The sequence below is a fragment of the Equus quagga genome, chromosome 14, assembly GCF_021613505.1.
Source record: "Equus quagga isolate Etosha38 chromosome 14, UCLA_HA_Equagga_1.0, whole genome shotgun sequence".
Taxonomy (NCBI): domain Eukaryota; kingdom Metazoa; phylum Chordata; class Mammalia; order Perissodactyla; family Equidae; genus Equus; species Equus quagga.
In genome coordinates this window covers 77,074,748-77,091,379 of record NC_060280.1, presented here as the reverse complement: position 1 = coordinate 77,091,379, position 16,632 = coordinate 77,074,748, and the positions used below count along the sequence as shown (strand labels likewise).

The 16,632-nt window shown below is 40.2% G+C and overlaps 1 protein-coding gene across 1 annotated transcript in view; it reads left to right on the top strand.

Annotated features, from left to right (window-relative positions):
• ETS1 (ETS proto-oncogene 1, transcription factor) overlaps positions 1 to 16,632 on the top strand; it is a 175,923-nt gene that overhangs the window by 33,937 nt on the left and 125,354 nt on the right. The gene's annotated exons all lie outside the window — the stretch shown is intronic.

The window sequence follows — 16,632 nt, the reverse complement described above, 5'->3', positions numbered from 1 at the left end:
GCACATTTTAAAGCCATTTCTATAAAATTGATGCTGCAAGTCAATGAGAAGCCTGAACTCAGCTTTCCAGGCAGGGTTTGCCACAGAACAAAGATCTAATTCATACTAACTCATTGACCGCCTTATTTGTAATTTCCCCCTTAATATTATAAATGCAGGCAACCAGGAATGCAGACTTCCCCAATGAGGAGTCACACAAATCATTTTTGTTTTCCATTTTCTGTATATTTCCTGTCCTCCCCCATCTCCAACCCAATGCACCCATGGAAACCCCATCGCTCTTGGGAGAGGAACTGGAGGGCCCTTTGTTTAGAAGATAGGAGAGCCATGCATGGGGGGAGAGAGAAGAGTTTTCAAGGTACCTTCCACTGTCCTCTAAGAACCCAATGCAATAAAACGGATGGATACCCAGAGTCTGTTGACAAATGCCTAAAATCCAGGTCTTTGAGATAGGAGGATGACGCTGGCTGCAGGTCTCTGTGAAGAGAGCTTCCCATTCACCACCCCGACCCACCTGTGTGTTTTCGAGGTGTGCTGTGAGCTGTGTGGGTGGCTGGCTGCAGAGTGCTCAGTCAGTCAGTAGCTTCCTCAGAAGATCTTCATGCAGAAATTTGATTCTGCCGCAGGGAACATTGGAGCTGTTGTCTTAGAAACCATACTGAGTAATTTAAACAACATTTGGCACATTCATTTGCATGCTGAAAATTCATAAGAACTGCCCTGCTCTTTTCCACAATTCCTGGTTCATATAGTCTGAAAACAACTCCCGGCAGAGCTTCCAATAGCTTAGGATTTGAACTTCTCATCTCCTTGAGACACTGAATAAAGGACTAAAATATTACGGACAAAAACCCATTGAATGATGGGAAGATGGAAGCACAGAAATTTGCTGAAAGATTTGTTTAAGATTACTATTTCTTTTGATTCCAAATTCTGTAGTCTTACCAAAGGTCTTCGTAGCCTCCTTGTAAACCAAATCAGAAAAATAAAGCCCAATTTTTTTGTTTTGAGGAAGATTAGCCCTGAGCTAACTACTGCCAGTCCTCCTCTTTTTGCTGAGGAAGCCTGGCCCTGAGCTCACATCCGTGCCCATCTTCCTCTACTTTCTATGTGGGATGCCTGTCACAGCATGGCGTGCCAAGCGGTGCCATGTCCGCACCCGGGATCCGAACCGGTGAACCCTGGACCGCCGAGAAGTGGAACATGCGAACTTAACCTCTGCACCACCAGGCCAGCCCAGCCCAATTTTCATTTTTAGAATTTTCTTGGTCAGGTTTATCTCATCCTGATATACCAAATGTCATGAGAGAACGGGTTACAGGCCAGCACTTTCCAACACAAATGGTCTTCTCTTCTAAAAAGCAGAGATTTTCTTTAAGTATAAAAATTATATACTCATGTGATAATGAAAAGTCAAACAGAACAGAATATTATGAAATGAAATGTGAAAGTCGACATTCCCATCCCACAGCCAGTAACACTCCTAAGAGGTAACGACTTAAATTATTTTTAGTTTTAGTTTTTGGTAGTTAATTCAATATTATATATGATGCCCTTCTACTGCTATTTCTTTAAACCATACAAATTGACCATCAATATGAAGCATAAAATATGTAGCTCACTTACACTACACCCAACCCCATCAGTTTCCCAATCTTTAAATGATTTTTTAGTTTTCTTTTGGCTATCATTATAACTTTGAATAATACAGCTCAGTTTTTATTTCTTGATTCATCATCTTTAGACAGCATCTCTGATCTCGTGCCTTGTGAAATGAGGAAATGAGCCCTCCCACATTTCTCTCCACCTTTTTAGGTACTCTCCACTTCCTAATGTCATCAACACTACAGTGTTTGGATTCAATTTTGTAACCATAGTTAAGTCGTTCATGCTTTGTCTATAGATTGATTTTAAAAAATTGAAAGCTCGTTTGTATTGAGATGATTATGTGTTCATATTGGGAGGGATCACCACAGAATCAAGTTGTGCAATTAGACTTTATACAACGAGGTATAATTCTATGTCACTAAATCTGTGTGCCAATGGAAAATATTCTGTTTTAAGATCAAATGAATTCTCTTTCTTACATTCCATGAGTTGGTTAAAATCAAATCATATTCTCTTTTTATCATGTAACTTTCTCACAGAGCTTTTTGTCTTTCCTGATGTTTCTGATTGCTTTCCTTTTTTCTGTTTATGAAAGAAGTTTATGTTTTCACCTTTCATCTAACTTTTTAATAATTATACATTACAAGGGACGCTGCCTTCTTTTAAAGACTTTCTCCTGTCCTGTGTTACTGTTTATACCTCCTGCACATCTGGCTCCTAGATAAGGACCGCTGTTTCTTGGATCTTATTTTCTCTTCTTTCTTTGTTTCTATTGCTAAAGTACATCTTATTTCTTCAGAAAGACTTCATGGAATGTAATCTTTCACATTCTTTGTACGCCTGAAACTGTTTTTATTTTGTTATTGTACTTGATTGATAGTTTAGGTATAGAAATTTAGGTTCACAATACCTTCTTCTTCAACATCTTTTAGGCGTGACAATTATCCGTCAGCATCCAGGGCTGCTAACAATCTTATCCTCATTCTTTTTAAGATAACTTGCCACCTTCTTTCTAAAAGCTGCTTTGTCTTCTCTTATCCTTGGGTGGAACTTCACCTTTACAACTGGTGACTTTCTTTAGCTCTCAAAATTTTCTCCTAATATTTTCTCCCCTTTATTTATAATCTGTCATGTCTTTGGGGAAACCTCATGAGGTGAATGTTGGACATCCTGGATTGATCTTCTGTGTGTCTTACCTTATTTGATATTTTTATCTCTTTACAATTTTGCCCTTTGTTCCAAGAGACTTCTCTGACTTTTGTCAGGCATGTTATTGCATTTTTATCAGGCAATCCTATTTGTTTAAAATTTTCAACAGTTCGTTCATTCATTCTTCGTTCACTTGTTTAGTAAATGCTTTTTGAGTTCTTGTTACATGCCCAGCATTCTTCTATGGGATACGGCATTGAACAAAAGCTACAGAACGTCTTTCCCTTTGATGAGAGAGGAGGCCAATGATAAAAAAATGAACGAGTAGATATGTAGTATGTGAGATGGTGAGCACTCTGGAGGAAATAAAGCAGAGGAAGGTGGCTAGGGAGACCTGAAGGTGGGAATGGTTGATTTTATTTTATATAGGATAGTCAGGCAAGACTGCACTATCAGTTAACATCTTCATGTGACATGTATGAAGTGAGAGAAGGAACTATGTAGCAATGTAGCAGGAAGAGCAAGTGCACAGGCCCTGAGGTAGGAGCTTCCTTGCTCCCTGATCCTTTTCCTCAGTAGCCCAAAAAGTCATTTGGGGAGATTCTTAACTATATCTAAGATTTTAAGGTACTCATGTTTTGTTGCATTAGAGGCTGTCACAGGATCCATTTGCAACTAACCTTCTAGGCTCTAAAATAAATTAAAACCTAGGCATATTTCAACCAAATAAAACTATACTGAGCAGGTCCTAAAGGCCAGGCACCAAGTGAGATGCTGGAGATACAAAGATAAATACGTCATCGTCCTTACCCTGATTGTAAACAAATAACTAAGGCATAAGGCAGCAAATACTTACTGGGTTTATGTATAAGGTGATTGGGGATGTGATTACCTGATCAAAGTGATGCTGATGATGAGAGGGTAAAGTCAGACGGGGAAGATTCAGAGAGGAGACGAGGTGAAGACTGAATAATATTTTGCTATGTGGGCAGGGTGAGGGAGGGCATTCCAAACAGTACTAACCACACACAAAACCCAACCGCAAACAAACTTCCCATCAAGAATTTTTATTCAACTCAAGCTAGTTCCTGGAGGTCTGAGAGTAGCACATTAACTTAATATTTCCCCTTAAGAAAGAGTCTAAGAAAGGAAGGAGTTATAAGGCAGCAGAGCCAGAAGAAGACTCTCTGCAAATGGTCATTACCACATGGCTTTCCTCTGATTTTTAAAATATGGATTTGCCAAGTTTGTGTGGCCTTGGATCTGAGGAGGCATATGGGACAGGGAAGCCAAAACTGGATTAAACGTCAGGAGTTTGTGTCTGGGGGTTAGCTTACTCTTCTAGAGTTATGCCTACACGAGCTTGAAATGATTAATTACATAACATTTCAAGTGTTGGAATATTGTTCCTCTGTTGTAGCAAAGCTCACCTTCCTATAACTTCTATCACCTAGGTCTAGTTTGATGCTTTTGAAATAAAGCACTTCCTCTTCTACATTATAGCCTTTTACGTATTTAAAAATAGGAGTAAAGATCATCATAATAGTGGATTCACAGATTCTTAGAGCTGGATGGAACCTCAGCTGTCATCTGGTCCAATGCAAGAAACTTCTCTACAGCATCCCTGCTGGTTGGTCCTATAGCTCTGTTTCAGCGTATCCAGTGCTTTTCCAGCCACTCATTTCTTTTTTGAATGGCTCCAAATGTTCAAAAGCTCTCTAAATGTTCAAAAGCACTTCATCATTTTGATCTGAAATTTGCTTCCCTGTAATGTTTATCTACTGATCCAAGTTCTGTGACACTTGTCTATTCTGAGGCAATTTCAGTCCAACAGTGAAATATTATAATAGACTGCTGCAATGAGACAAGGCAGGATTCATCTGAGCTATGATAAACAAAATCTCCAATCCCGTTCACATGCAAAGCATTTTACTTTCAAAGCATTTTCTCTCTCTATTATTTCATTTTTTTCAGCATCTCAGTGAGAAAAGACCTGGTAAGAGCATAGGCAACAGTAGGGAGTAGCGCCTAGTTCAATGAATATTATTGTTGTGTTTAGTAACACTGACAAGGGTGGAGAGAAATAATCAAGAAGGCAATGTCTCAGAAGATGCTCAGAGATGTGATGCCATCATTCTTTAGAATCCTGCTTGCTGATATGTGGGGATATCAGCACCTCCTGAGATAATGAAATGTGCCAGGGCTATTCCTCACTCCCCTTCTATTTCACACCAGAATCACAAGTCTCTGGGGTCAATGGAATTCATGATAAAAGCAAAACATCAGAAGCTTCTTCGTATCTTCTCTGTGGATATGCTACAGAAGACTCTGGTGAGATGTTGGCTCTTCTTGACATATGCAAATTGACAGACTCCAGAGATATGCAGAGATAAAATTCAAATCTGTACTTAATCTCTTGATTTTTGTTAGTCTTGGGCCAGTTACATGAGTAGCTTCATTAGACCTGAGGGGGCAAGGAGAGGCGAGGAAGACGGCCTTCCTTTCAGGCAATGGGCATGAAAAACACCTTAAGAACTCAGTTGTCCAAGATCGTATGTGGAAATTTCAGGAAACTTGGCAAATTTCTCTATGAACTATGGTATCAGACCTCAGGAATTCCTTTAAACTCCAAATCATGGGCAAATTGAGTCCTCCATTCATTTTCATAGGCTACAGTGGAAAAACATTGTCTCCTCCTAGCTTCTCTTTGATGTGGAATACAAAACCCTTACTAGCCCCTTTAAAAGAGGAAGAGATTAACGTTTCTGTTTCTGGTCCAAAGAAAATGAATGTGCCTTTTACATTTTCTCATAGTCTCTCTCTGGCTGGAGACTTCTTGAAGACAGAGACTTACTTGAAGCTCCAGGAGTCAATTTTCAACACGAGGGGAATGGAGCTTGGATGAGCCTGGTGGTAGGAACACACGTAGAAGTACCTGCCTTGTGTCTGGGGCTGGAAACAGACCTTGCATTTCACAGCAGGAGAGTGGTGCGAGTTTGCAGAAGCATGGAAGAAGCCAACCACTCATCTTCTGATGAGCAGATCAAAGGCATCAAGTTTCATTGTTTCAAGGGAAAGGAAATGGAAAAATAAAAGGAAAACAAATCAAAAGATGAAGAGAAAGGGGAAATCCCTCTCATACGGAGTGGACATGGTAAGCAAAGTGGAGCAGTTAGAAACTGTGCATTCTATGATTTATGGATCAGAAGTCCTCCTCTTGGACTTTCTAGAAATAAACTATATAATCCTTTACTTCATAGATGAGAAAACCAATTCCCAGAGACCTTGCCCCAAAACATACAACTAGTTAGTAGAACTAGGAACTGAGTCAGGTCTCATGATTCTTTTCAGTACTAGAAAGGTCAGTATGAAATGAGGGCTTGGTTCTATGCTAAATTTCTAGACTTTTTAGGACTACCCGTGAGTAGACCAGGCAGCATTATAAAAAATTCTGTGGAAGACAACCATTTAATGGCATTAAAAGTAGGTTAAGATTTATAACTAAGCAAACATAGGTTGAAATACTATGTGTAATATGATCTATTTTATTTTATATAAAATAGAAAATACCTATCTACAAGGAAAGACTGGAAAGAAATTATCCACTGAAATGTTGTCACTGACTATCTCTGGATGGGGGATTATAGATTAATAGAATCTTCTGTTGTTATTTTTTTCCATATTTCCCAAATTTTAAACAATAAACATGTATTACTTTTGGATTAAAAAAGGATAATAATTATTTGGAAAAAGATATAAAAGACAGAATTGTTCTTGGACTTAAGGTTAAAGTCCTTGAATTTCAATCTTGGAAAATGATTTAAGAGGAAGAGCATAATTTCAATATAAATTCTTCACTCTAAGCTTCCATCACCTTTAACACTGATCTCTACAATCTGGACAAGTACCAGCCCTTCTGTACCTCTGACCCATAAGAGGATTTTGCCCTAGTCTAAGCAAGGAGCAACAGTGCTTTCTTTACTTTTCTCTTTTAGTTTCTTTTGGCCCTTTTTAGAAGTATCTATTATCCAAAATCCCAGAATTTCTAAAAACTCATTTTCAAAATGCCACCAAAATAAAGTAAAAAGTGCTGGACTGTATCATGTTGTGCTTTGGCCAGGGATGGGCTGTGACGCAAGTTGCAAGAGACAGTCCTAACTAGGAGTTCAATTTCCTTAAATAATGAGCCAGATTCTCTCTGGTTGCAAGCCTCTCCCTGGGAGCAAGGTCAGCATCTTTGGCTATTCCAGATGCTTTCTGGTTGTGCAAAGGTTGAGTTCAAGCCTATGCAACTTACTTAGCTGGCTCTTTAAAAAAAAATAGTGCTGTAAGTAACTGGCTTTTATGCTTATTTGGGAGTTAAAATACTGGATTGTACAACCAAAGTGTTTCTTTCCATACTCTATGCTTGTCCCATCCCAAATCAGTCCTGAGATCCCACTTCCGCACACATGTACACTGTGAAAAGTTTTCCGTGGCCAATAGCCATTGATAAAAATGAGTGACATATTTCAGGGTTTTTTCGGACCTGAAACACTTTGAAAACAGACTAGGAGAGAAATAAACTCCAGAAGTCTAGATTTGGCCCAGCAATCACAAGTCAATTGCTTCTATTTTACTTATCCTTAAGGAAAAATAAGATGAGGGGTGTATTGAGGCAACTACTCAGATGGAAAAAGAAAAACACACCAGAGGTAGACTGAATTACCCAGATAACAGACAAATCTGGTGTGAAGTGGTGACTCATTCTGTCTGTTTACACAGCCTGAATTTTCTGGTTAATTGTCAATTCTTCACTTCGTGCTATGTAAAAGATAAATTATTCTCCTGACAGGTTTATTTTTGTGTTGACTGGAAAAAGTTTATTCTGAAACAGATGTGTGATGTGCATTCCAGGGACAGAGTTGGGTGCCAGAATTTGGTATCATGTTTTCTGACAACAGCAGGAATAATGGGAGAAGGATAAAAGATCAAAGAACCAAAGTTAAGAAATTATAAGTAAATTAGATAGTATATAGCCAATATTCAAATATCCATTTGTCCATCTGTCCATCCATCCAACCATCCATCCGTCCATCATCCATCCATCCCGCCATCCACTCCATCCACCTATCAAGTATTTATATAGTCTTTACTTTAGGTTTCAGGGACAATGAGAAGAGTGACAGGAACACTGGTAAACAAGGTTGATCCATTTTTTGCCCCTGTGATTTTACGGTAAACAAAGATGGACTCTATAGAAATAATTAAAATATGATTTTTGCTACAAAAAAGAGAATAGTACGCTATTGAAACACATAACGAGAAGACAATCTAGTGAGAGAAGGGGATGGGGGTGGTCAGAGAAAATCTCCTTGCAATGGTAGAATTCAGGTCAAAACCAGATGTATATAAATGTCTGAGACATCTGGATCTTCTTAGTTTGTCTCCCTAGTCCCTGAGTTCAGGAATCTTCTTGGCTATCTTGAGAAAGAAAGGGAAGTATCCAGGATAAAGATGTCATCAGCAAACCAGGCATTTGGTTGAAATGGTGTTGCAAAAAAGCTCAAAAACAAACCAATTTACTTCTAATCATTCGTCAGCACCAGGCCAAAATAACGAGTACATTAACAACTGATGAACATGGCTCTCTATAAATCTCTCAACACATTTACGGCTGTAGCTGACTGTGGTTACTGGACTTCTGGTCCTAAGCACACTTTGAAACAGCAAAACCCATGATGATCTTTTGTGGTGCAGTGGATTGCTCTTTCCTCTCCCTGGTCTACTGGGGGCTGAGCTATCCACTGAATCCCCAGGCTTTTGGGGTAAAAATGGGAGAATTACTCCATCAACAGTTTAATTAATCTGAATTTTGCTGCTTTAGTGCTGATTACCTTAGCCCCAAACACTGACCCATAGGCTTACTCAAGGTGCTCAATATGCAGCAACAATGGCTCCTACAAACAGGCTAACCACCTAACTTTGAAGAGGTATGGTCAGGTTATTTATTAGCTTTCTCTTAACCAAGAGATTAATCTCTCTGATTCTGTTTTCTTATCTGAAAGGTGATGAGATTGCAGAATCCCTAAAGGTTTTTCCCAGCTCACAAACTCATGGCTTCCAGAATTGTTGGTCATGATGGTCCTGTTCTGGTCAAGATGGGGAGCACATCTTGTCTGAGCAGATGCTCCTGAGTTAGTCCAGGCTTAGGGCACTGTAGGGAAAATGGGTAAGGCCAGAGAGAGTGTGCACTTGGAACTGAGGTGGCGACTTCCTGAGCACCTTGGAGAAAGCAGAGCTCAGCCTGCCTCCCAGAAGCCCTTACAGCCTGCCCTGGAGGAGGGGGAGTTGAGGATCACTTGTCCAGCATAGATCAGGATATAGATTAATAGTCTCAGTGTCCCTCCAATGAAAGTAGTCTGCCTGCTAAATCAGGACTAGAAAACCTGCTTGAGGGAATTCAAAGGGTGGCCCTGTTGTAGTCTAGGGGGAGAGGGCCAGACTCCAGGACTAGGCTCAGTCTGTAATCAGTGGACTGTTTCAAAAGGAAAAATTAATGCAGTCGACATTCCTTGTCACGAGCCACCAAGACACAGCTGCAGCTGTCCTTCTATAAACTCAGCAGGACACCTCCTGTCAGCAAGCATGTCCTAATTACATTATTGGCGCTGCATCAGCCTCTTCTCCTGATCAGCAAACCAGCACTCCAGCCAGGAGGGAGGATCAGCGCCTGGGGTCTCCTCTGAAGATTCCTGGAGCATGGTGGGGTGACCCTGGGTGGGAAACAGAAGCTTTGGGTCCAGTCCTGGCCCTGCCACTGATAACAATTGTTGATATTCATTGAGTGCAAACTCAGTGAGCTAATACTTAGCACTCACTCCCACTTTAATCTTCACAATAATCCCCGAGGTGTATGTATCACGTTCCTCATTTTACACATGAGGAAACTGAAGATCAGAAACCTTAAATAAAATACCCCTGGGGACCTAGAAAGAAGTAGGGCTGGGATTCGAATGGGGCAGTTTCACCTCAGAGTCTGTGTGGTGACACTGGACTTAGTCAGCCCAATAAAGCCACACACACAAAATAAAATTTTGCCTTTTTTCTTAATACAAATGGAGCATGTTATCATATGAAAATCGGAAAACACAAACATATAACCAGAATAACACAACAAAAAATCTCCTATACCATCAGAAATGACTACTTTAATATTTAGGTGATTTGTGCTTTTAGATTTCAAAAAAATGGTGTCGTACTGTACGTGCTATATTTTGAACTGTCAAACCATAACTTTCTATACTCAGCCAGGCCATGTTACCGTGCATTAGGTTCAAGGGCATATGCTGGGAAGGTCCTTTATATGATGTGAAATGTCAAAAGCACAGACCGTGCTCTCCCAGAATCACATTCGAGTTGGGAGATAAGGAGGAAAGACGTGGAAGGAGAGATGAAAACTTCAATAACACGTTGTAACGACATATGAGCCAGAGATGGCTACATGAAAAAGTGCAGGAAGAGGAGACTGCGGTGTTTGGGGAGACACAGAGGAAAAGGACCTGAGCGGGAACTGATGAGCTATGATGGAGAATCATGGCTTGGTTGCCGAAATGAATGGGGTAGCTCTGCCGGGGCTGACATGGGAAGACGACACCAGCAAATGGACTGCTCAGTGCTTGATAGCAGGTGACAGAGCAATACATATAACACAATTTCACGAAAAGGTATAAGAAAAAATCTGGAGGGCTGCATATCAAACTATAAGGAGTAGTTAACTTTTTGGTGTGAGATTTCGTGAAAGGCGGCTGGGTGGTGATTTTCGGTTTTTAATTCATACTCTTCCATATTGTTTGAATATACTACAACCACATATTAATTTTGTAATTAAACATTGAGATTTAAAAATAGCTTTGTAGGAGTTAGATTGACAGAGAGAAAAAGTAAAGGTATTTTGAGGGAGGAGGAGACAGGGGGCAGAGTGACAAAAATACAGAGAAAGCAATAGAATCAAAGAAGGATGTGGTTAGAGATGAGTTTTCAGTGGGCCATGATACACCCACAATCATCCACTCTGGTTCTGTTGGAACTTTTTGAATTTATACAGTCTAAAGGATGTTCAGCAGCCCAAGAGAACCAGGATGGGGAAGCGTCCTTCACAAGCCTTATCTCGGCTACTTTGCAGGGGGTCCATCTGGGGCTCTATCCCCCACCCATTTTACATTGTAGAGAGGGAGGAAACAACAAAAAGTGGGTGCAGGCCACATTGGAGCCACACCCCATGGGGTCCGGGACGACTGTGCCAAGAACTCCAGCTTCTCCCTAGGCTCTCTGGCACACGGAAGGACCAGCACCTGGGTGCCAGATGTACACGCACACGTACGTGTGCCACTGCTGATCCGTCTGTGGCTCAAGACAAAGGCTTGGCTTTTGATCATGGAAAGAAGATAGATTCTTTACAAAGTGCAGGATAAGAAGTTCCAGAGCTGGAGCGTGAATAGACAAAGGTCCTCTGCTCCTTGCCTTCCTTTCATCTTATCTCCTGGGGCCACTTCGATATTTGGTGACGGCTGCACTGGTAACTGTTTCTGGATTTTACTCCCACTCACTTTTGATAATTTGTTTAGAAACTGCTTCCCTGCATATACGGAGTCTTCTGAAGCATCAGAAGTGTTTTCTAAGGGAGATGGAAGGAAAGAAGAGAGAATCTGTGAAATGCAGTAAATGGCTATTCTGCATTGTTTCTCATTAAATTTAATGCCATTGTTCAGTTCAAACTTAACTCTTTTTTGTGCTGAGGGTGGTTTAAAGAATTGTTATAGGTTGCTGTGAAGGGCATTCCTGCATTTTGGGGGCTTGAGGTGGGAGAGAGGGAAGGTCACTGGTGGTTGGGTTCAGAACCCCTGTGAGGCTAAGATTCTGGGAATTCACCTTCTCGGCTTTTCCTCTTAGGAGAGAAACTTGCCATGTAGCTTGTTATGCTAAGACAGGGAAAAAGACTTCACAGTAAGAACAGCAAATAGCTTGGTGGTAATTATTCTAGAGCTTCACTTGGGCCCTATTCCAGCTGTGTCTGAGCGATCTTGACACTGTCACCCTTTAGGCTGGGCTACCGAGACGCTCGTTAGAGAAGCAGCCAACTCTTTGAACACAACTCTTACACACGGCAGCCAAAAGGTGTGCGTGTCTCCTAGGTCACTGGGTTTTAATTGTTTTCTTGAGGCTCTTAAAATATGTAGTCATCTCTGCTGAGGTCCTTGTCTATAGAATTCAATATTGGGATTCAGTATTGGAGAAGAACAACCAGCATTGCCTTTGCAGTTTGCTGTTTACACAATCGTCCAAGTACACAATCATCGCAACCACCTCGTGAAGTTGGCTGTATCATCACCCCTCTGGGACAGAGGGCACAACAGAGGGCTCTGTGTAATGGGGGGAGGTCCGGTGCCCCTCCTAGGAAATCGCAACCTCTTCTTCTGGGGGGTCATTTTCCTTTGCCCCGCACCATCCACGTGGATCAGAAAGCATTCTTTCTGTGGATGGCCTACTTAACCCTAATGGTAGTTATTTTTTTCTTCAGGACAATGTATTTTTTTTATCTTTGTAAAATATACATAACATAAATTTACCATTTTAACCTTTTTTTTTTGGTGAGGAAGATTGGCCCTAAGCTAACATCTGTGCCAATCTTCCTCTATTTTGTACACGGGATGCCGCCACATCATGGCCTGATGAGCAGTGCATAGGTCTGTGCTCGGGGTCTGAACCCATGAACCCTAGGCTGCCAAAGGGGCATGGGTGAACTTAACCACTACACCACCAGGCCAGCCTCATTTTAACCATTTTAAGTGCACAGTTCAGTGGCATTAAGTAGCTATCACGACATCCATCTCCAGAACTGAACCTCTGTTCCCCCGAACACTGACTCCCCATTCCCTGTTCCACCTAGACCTGATAACCTCTATTCTGCTCTCTTTCTATGGAGTTGACTATTTTAGGCAGCTTATATAAGTGGAATCATACAATATGTGTCCTTTTGTGTCTGGCTTATTGCATTTAGTATACTATGTTCAAGGTTCATCCACGTTGTAGCATGTATCAGGATTCAATTCCTTTTTAAGGCTGAATAATATTTCATTGTTTGTATAGACCATATTTTGTTTATCCATTCATCTGTTGATGGACATTTGGGTTGTTTCTACACTTTGGCTATTGTGGATAATGCTGCTGTGAACGTTGGTGTACAAAGACATCTTTGAGTCTCTGCTTTCAATTCTTTTGGGTCTATACCTAGAAGTGAAATTCTGGACCCTGTGGTAATTCTATGTTTAATTTTATGAGGAACCACCATACTGTTTTTCCATAGTGATGGCATCATTTTACATTCTCACCAGCAATGTGGAAGGATTCCAATTTCTCCATTCTCCACGTCTTCACCAACACTTGTTATTTTCTGTTTTGTGTTGTTTTGTCTGGATAATAGCCATCCTAAGAGGTGTGAAACGGTATCTCATTGTGGTTTTGATTGGCATTTTCCTAATGATTAGTGATGTTGACCATCTCTTCATGCGTTCATTGGCCATTTATGTATCTTTATATATATATATATGCATTTAAATGTCTACTCAAGTCCTTTGCACATTTTTAAAAATTTTATTTATTTATTTATTTTATTGAGTTAATGATAGGTTACAGTCTTGTGAAATTTCAGTTGTACATTAATATTTGTCAGTCGTGTTGTAGGTGCACCACTTCACCCTTTGTGCCCACCCCCCACCCCACCTTTTCCCTGGTAGCCACTAAACTGTTCTTAGTCCACATTTTTAAATTCCTCATATGAGTGGAGTCACACACAGATTATCCTTCTCTAGCCAGCTTATTTCACTTAACATAATTCCCTCAAGGTCCATCCATGTTATTGCAAATGGAATGATTTTGTTCTGTTTTGCAGCTGAGTAGTATTCCATTGTATATATGTACCACATCTTCTTTATCCATTCGTCTGTTGATGGGCACTTAGGTTGCTTCCATGTCTTGGCTATTGTAAACAGTGCTGCAATGAACATTGGGGTGCATAGGACTTTTGGGATTGCTGACTTCAAGATCTTTGGATAAATACCCAGTAGTGGGATGGGTGGATCGTATGGTAGTTCTATTTTTAATTTTTTGAGGAATCTCCATACTGTTTTCCATAGTGGCTGCACCAGTTTGCATTCCCACCAGCAGCGTATGAGGGTTCCTTTTTCTCCACAACCTCTCCAACGTTTGTTACTATTAGTTTTAGATATTTTTGTCATTCTAATGGGTGTAAGGTGATATCTTAGTGTAGTTTTGATTTGCATTTCCCTGATGATCAGCGATGATGAGCAACTTTTCATGTGCCTATTGGCCATCGGTATATCTTCTTTGGAGAAATGTCTGTTCATGTCTTCACCCCATCTTTTAATTGGGTTGTTTGATTTTTTGTTGTTGAGTTGTGAGAGTTCTTTATATATTATGGATATTAAGCCTTTGTCAGATATATGACTTGCAAATATTTTTTCCCAGTTAGTGGGTTGTTTTTTTGTTTCAATCCTGTTTTCATTTGCCTTGAAGAAACTCTTTAGTCTGATGAAGTCCCATTTGTTTGTTCTTTCTATTGTTTCCCTTCTCTGAGAAGGCATGGTGTCTGAAAAGATCCTTTTAATACTGATGTCAAAGAGTGTACTGCCTACGTTTTCTTCCAGAAGCCTTATGGTTTCAGGTCTCACCTTTAGGTCTTTGATCCATTTTGAGTTTATTTTGGTGAATGGTGAAAAAGAATGGTCAATTTTCATTCTTTTACTGGCTTTCCAGTTTTCCCAGCACCATTTGTTGAAAAGACTTTCTTTTCTCCATTGTATGCCCTCAGCTCCTTTGTTGAAGATAAGCTGTCCATAGATGTGTGGTTTTATTTCTGGGCTTTCAATTCTGTTCCATTGATCTGTGCACCTGTTTTTGTACCAGTACCATGCTGTTTTGATTACTGTAGCTTTGTAGTATGTTTTGAAGTCAGGGATTGTGATGCCTGCAGCTTTGTTCTTCTTTCTCAGGGTTGCTTTAGCAATTCGGGGTCTTTTATTGTCCCATATGAATTTTAGGATTCTTTGTTCTAATTCTGTAAAGAATGTCATTGGGATTCTGATTGGGATGGCGTCTTTGCACATTTTTTAATCGAGTTATTTAGGTTTTTTGTTGTTGAGTCATAAGAGTTCTTTATACATTCTGAATATTAATCCCTTATCAGGGATTTGCAAACATTTTTTCCCATTCTTTGGGTTGCCTTTTCCCTTTCTTAATAGTGTCCTTTGAAGTACAAAAGTTTTTAATTTTGATAAGGTCCAATTTTTCCATTTTTTCTTTTGTTGCCTGTACTTTTGGCGTCATATCCAAAAACATCATTGCCAAATCCAATGTCATGAAGTTTCCTCCTTTGTTTTCTTTTAAGAATTTTACATGTTTCAGCCCTGATCCATTTTGAGCTAATTTTGTATACAGTGTGAGATAAGGGCCCAAATTCATTCCTTTGCATGTAGATACCCATCTCATGTGATAGTTTTGAAGATACTGTTTACAATACAGCTTACAGCTTTCTGGGGCATTCTCTAGACAATTTACAGCAGTGGAGGCTTATTTTGCACTTTTCAGATGTCTAGCTTCCTTTCTTCCACACCATGCTGGGCAGTGGCAGAGGATGGAGCCAAGGTCCTAAAGGGCTGTTCTACATGAGCTCTCTGTGGATGACTCCCGACTCCAGAGCTCCTCAACCATCACACTGTACTCTCCTGTGGGGCAAGGATCCAAGTCTTCTCTACACTGTTTTTTCCAACTCTCTTGCAAACGTAATGAATACAATTATAATTAGTTGTGATTGGTTTAGTTGACCACGGGCTTTTTCAATGGGGCCTCATGCTGGCTTAAGCTTCTGTAGCTCTCTTCATAGACTTCCCTCATAGCAAGAATTGCACTTTATTGAGATGGTTGTCTTATGTGTCTGTCTCCCCACTACAGTGTGAACTTATTCTTTCCTTAGTGCCTAGCACAGGGCCTGGCAGAGACATTTATTAAACAAAGCTGAACCAACAATCCTCTCTCTTCTTTTCTTCTAAGCCTTGTTAATGTGTCAAGGCAAAAGATGAACAGTAAAATCTTGTTTTAATTACAACACCATCTTAACCTCACTACTAGCTTTATCCAACGAAGGACAATGATGACGTTGCTCTGAGTGATGTTTATTAGATTTTCATAGACTTTCAAAGTTGAGCATTTGTGTTTCCATTAGAAAGGGAAAGGAGTCAACCATGGCAAATTTTAACTCCTGTTTATTCCTCAAAGAAAATGGAATCTTTGAGGATAAAAGCCTTAAATTAAGAAGCCAAATATTGGCTTAAAAAAAAACACTTCTGTAATAAAAAAAACCCTATTCATAGAGATGATCTTACACTGTAGCATTCAGTACCCCAGTTCTGAATATGAGAATATAAGATGCTGTAGGTTTTCACCTAGAACAGATGCGAGATTTTTACGTTTGCATGTTCTCTAAATGAGGAATATATGAATATTTCTGCCTTTTATTCCTGTCCCATGGACCATGAATCAGGGCCACTAAAACTAACTTATTTTAGAGGTCACCTAAAATCAGACTTATATGAAAGGGGTATTTGAGCTTTATTTTTCAGAAATCCCAATTCCTTATTTGGTCAGCTCCCTGCCATATAGTTATATTCTTTTCCTTAGGAAATATCACATTTCACATCAGGTTAATAGAGAGAAACAAGAAGCCTGAGCAGGTGGCTGGGTGGTGGACCCCCTGCTTTCTGATGGCCTTCCCTGCCTGATTCTATGGCAGTCTCCTCCCTCTCCGGACCCCTTGCCCAG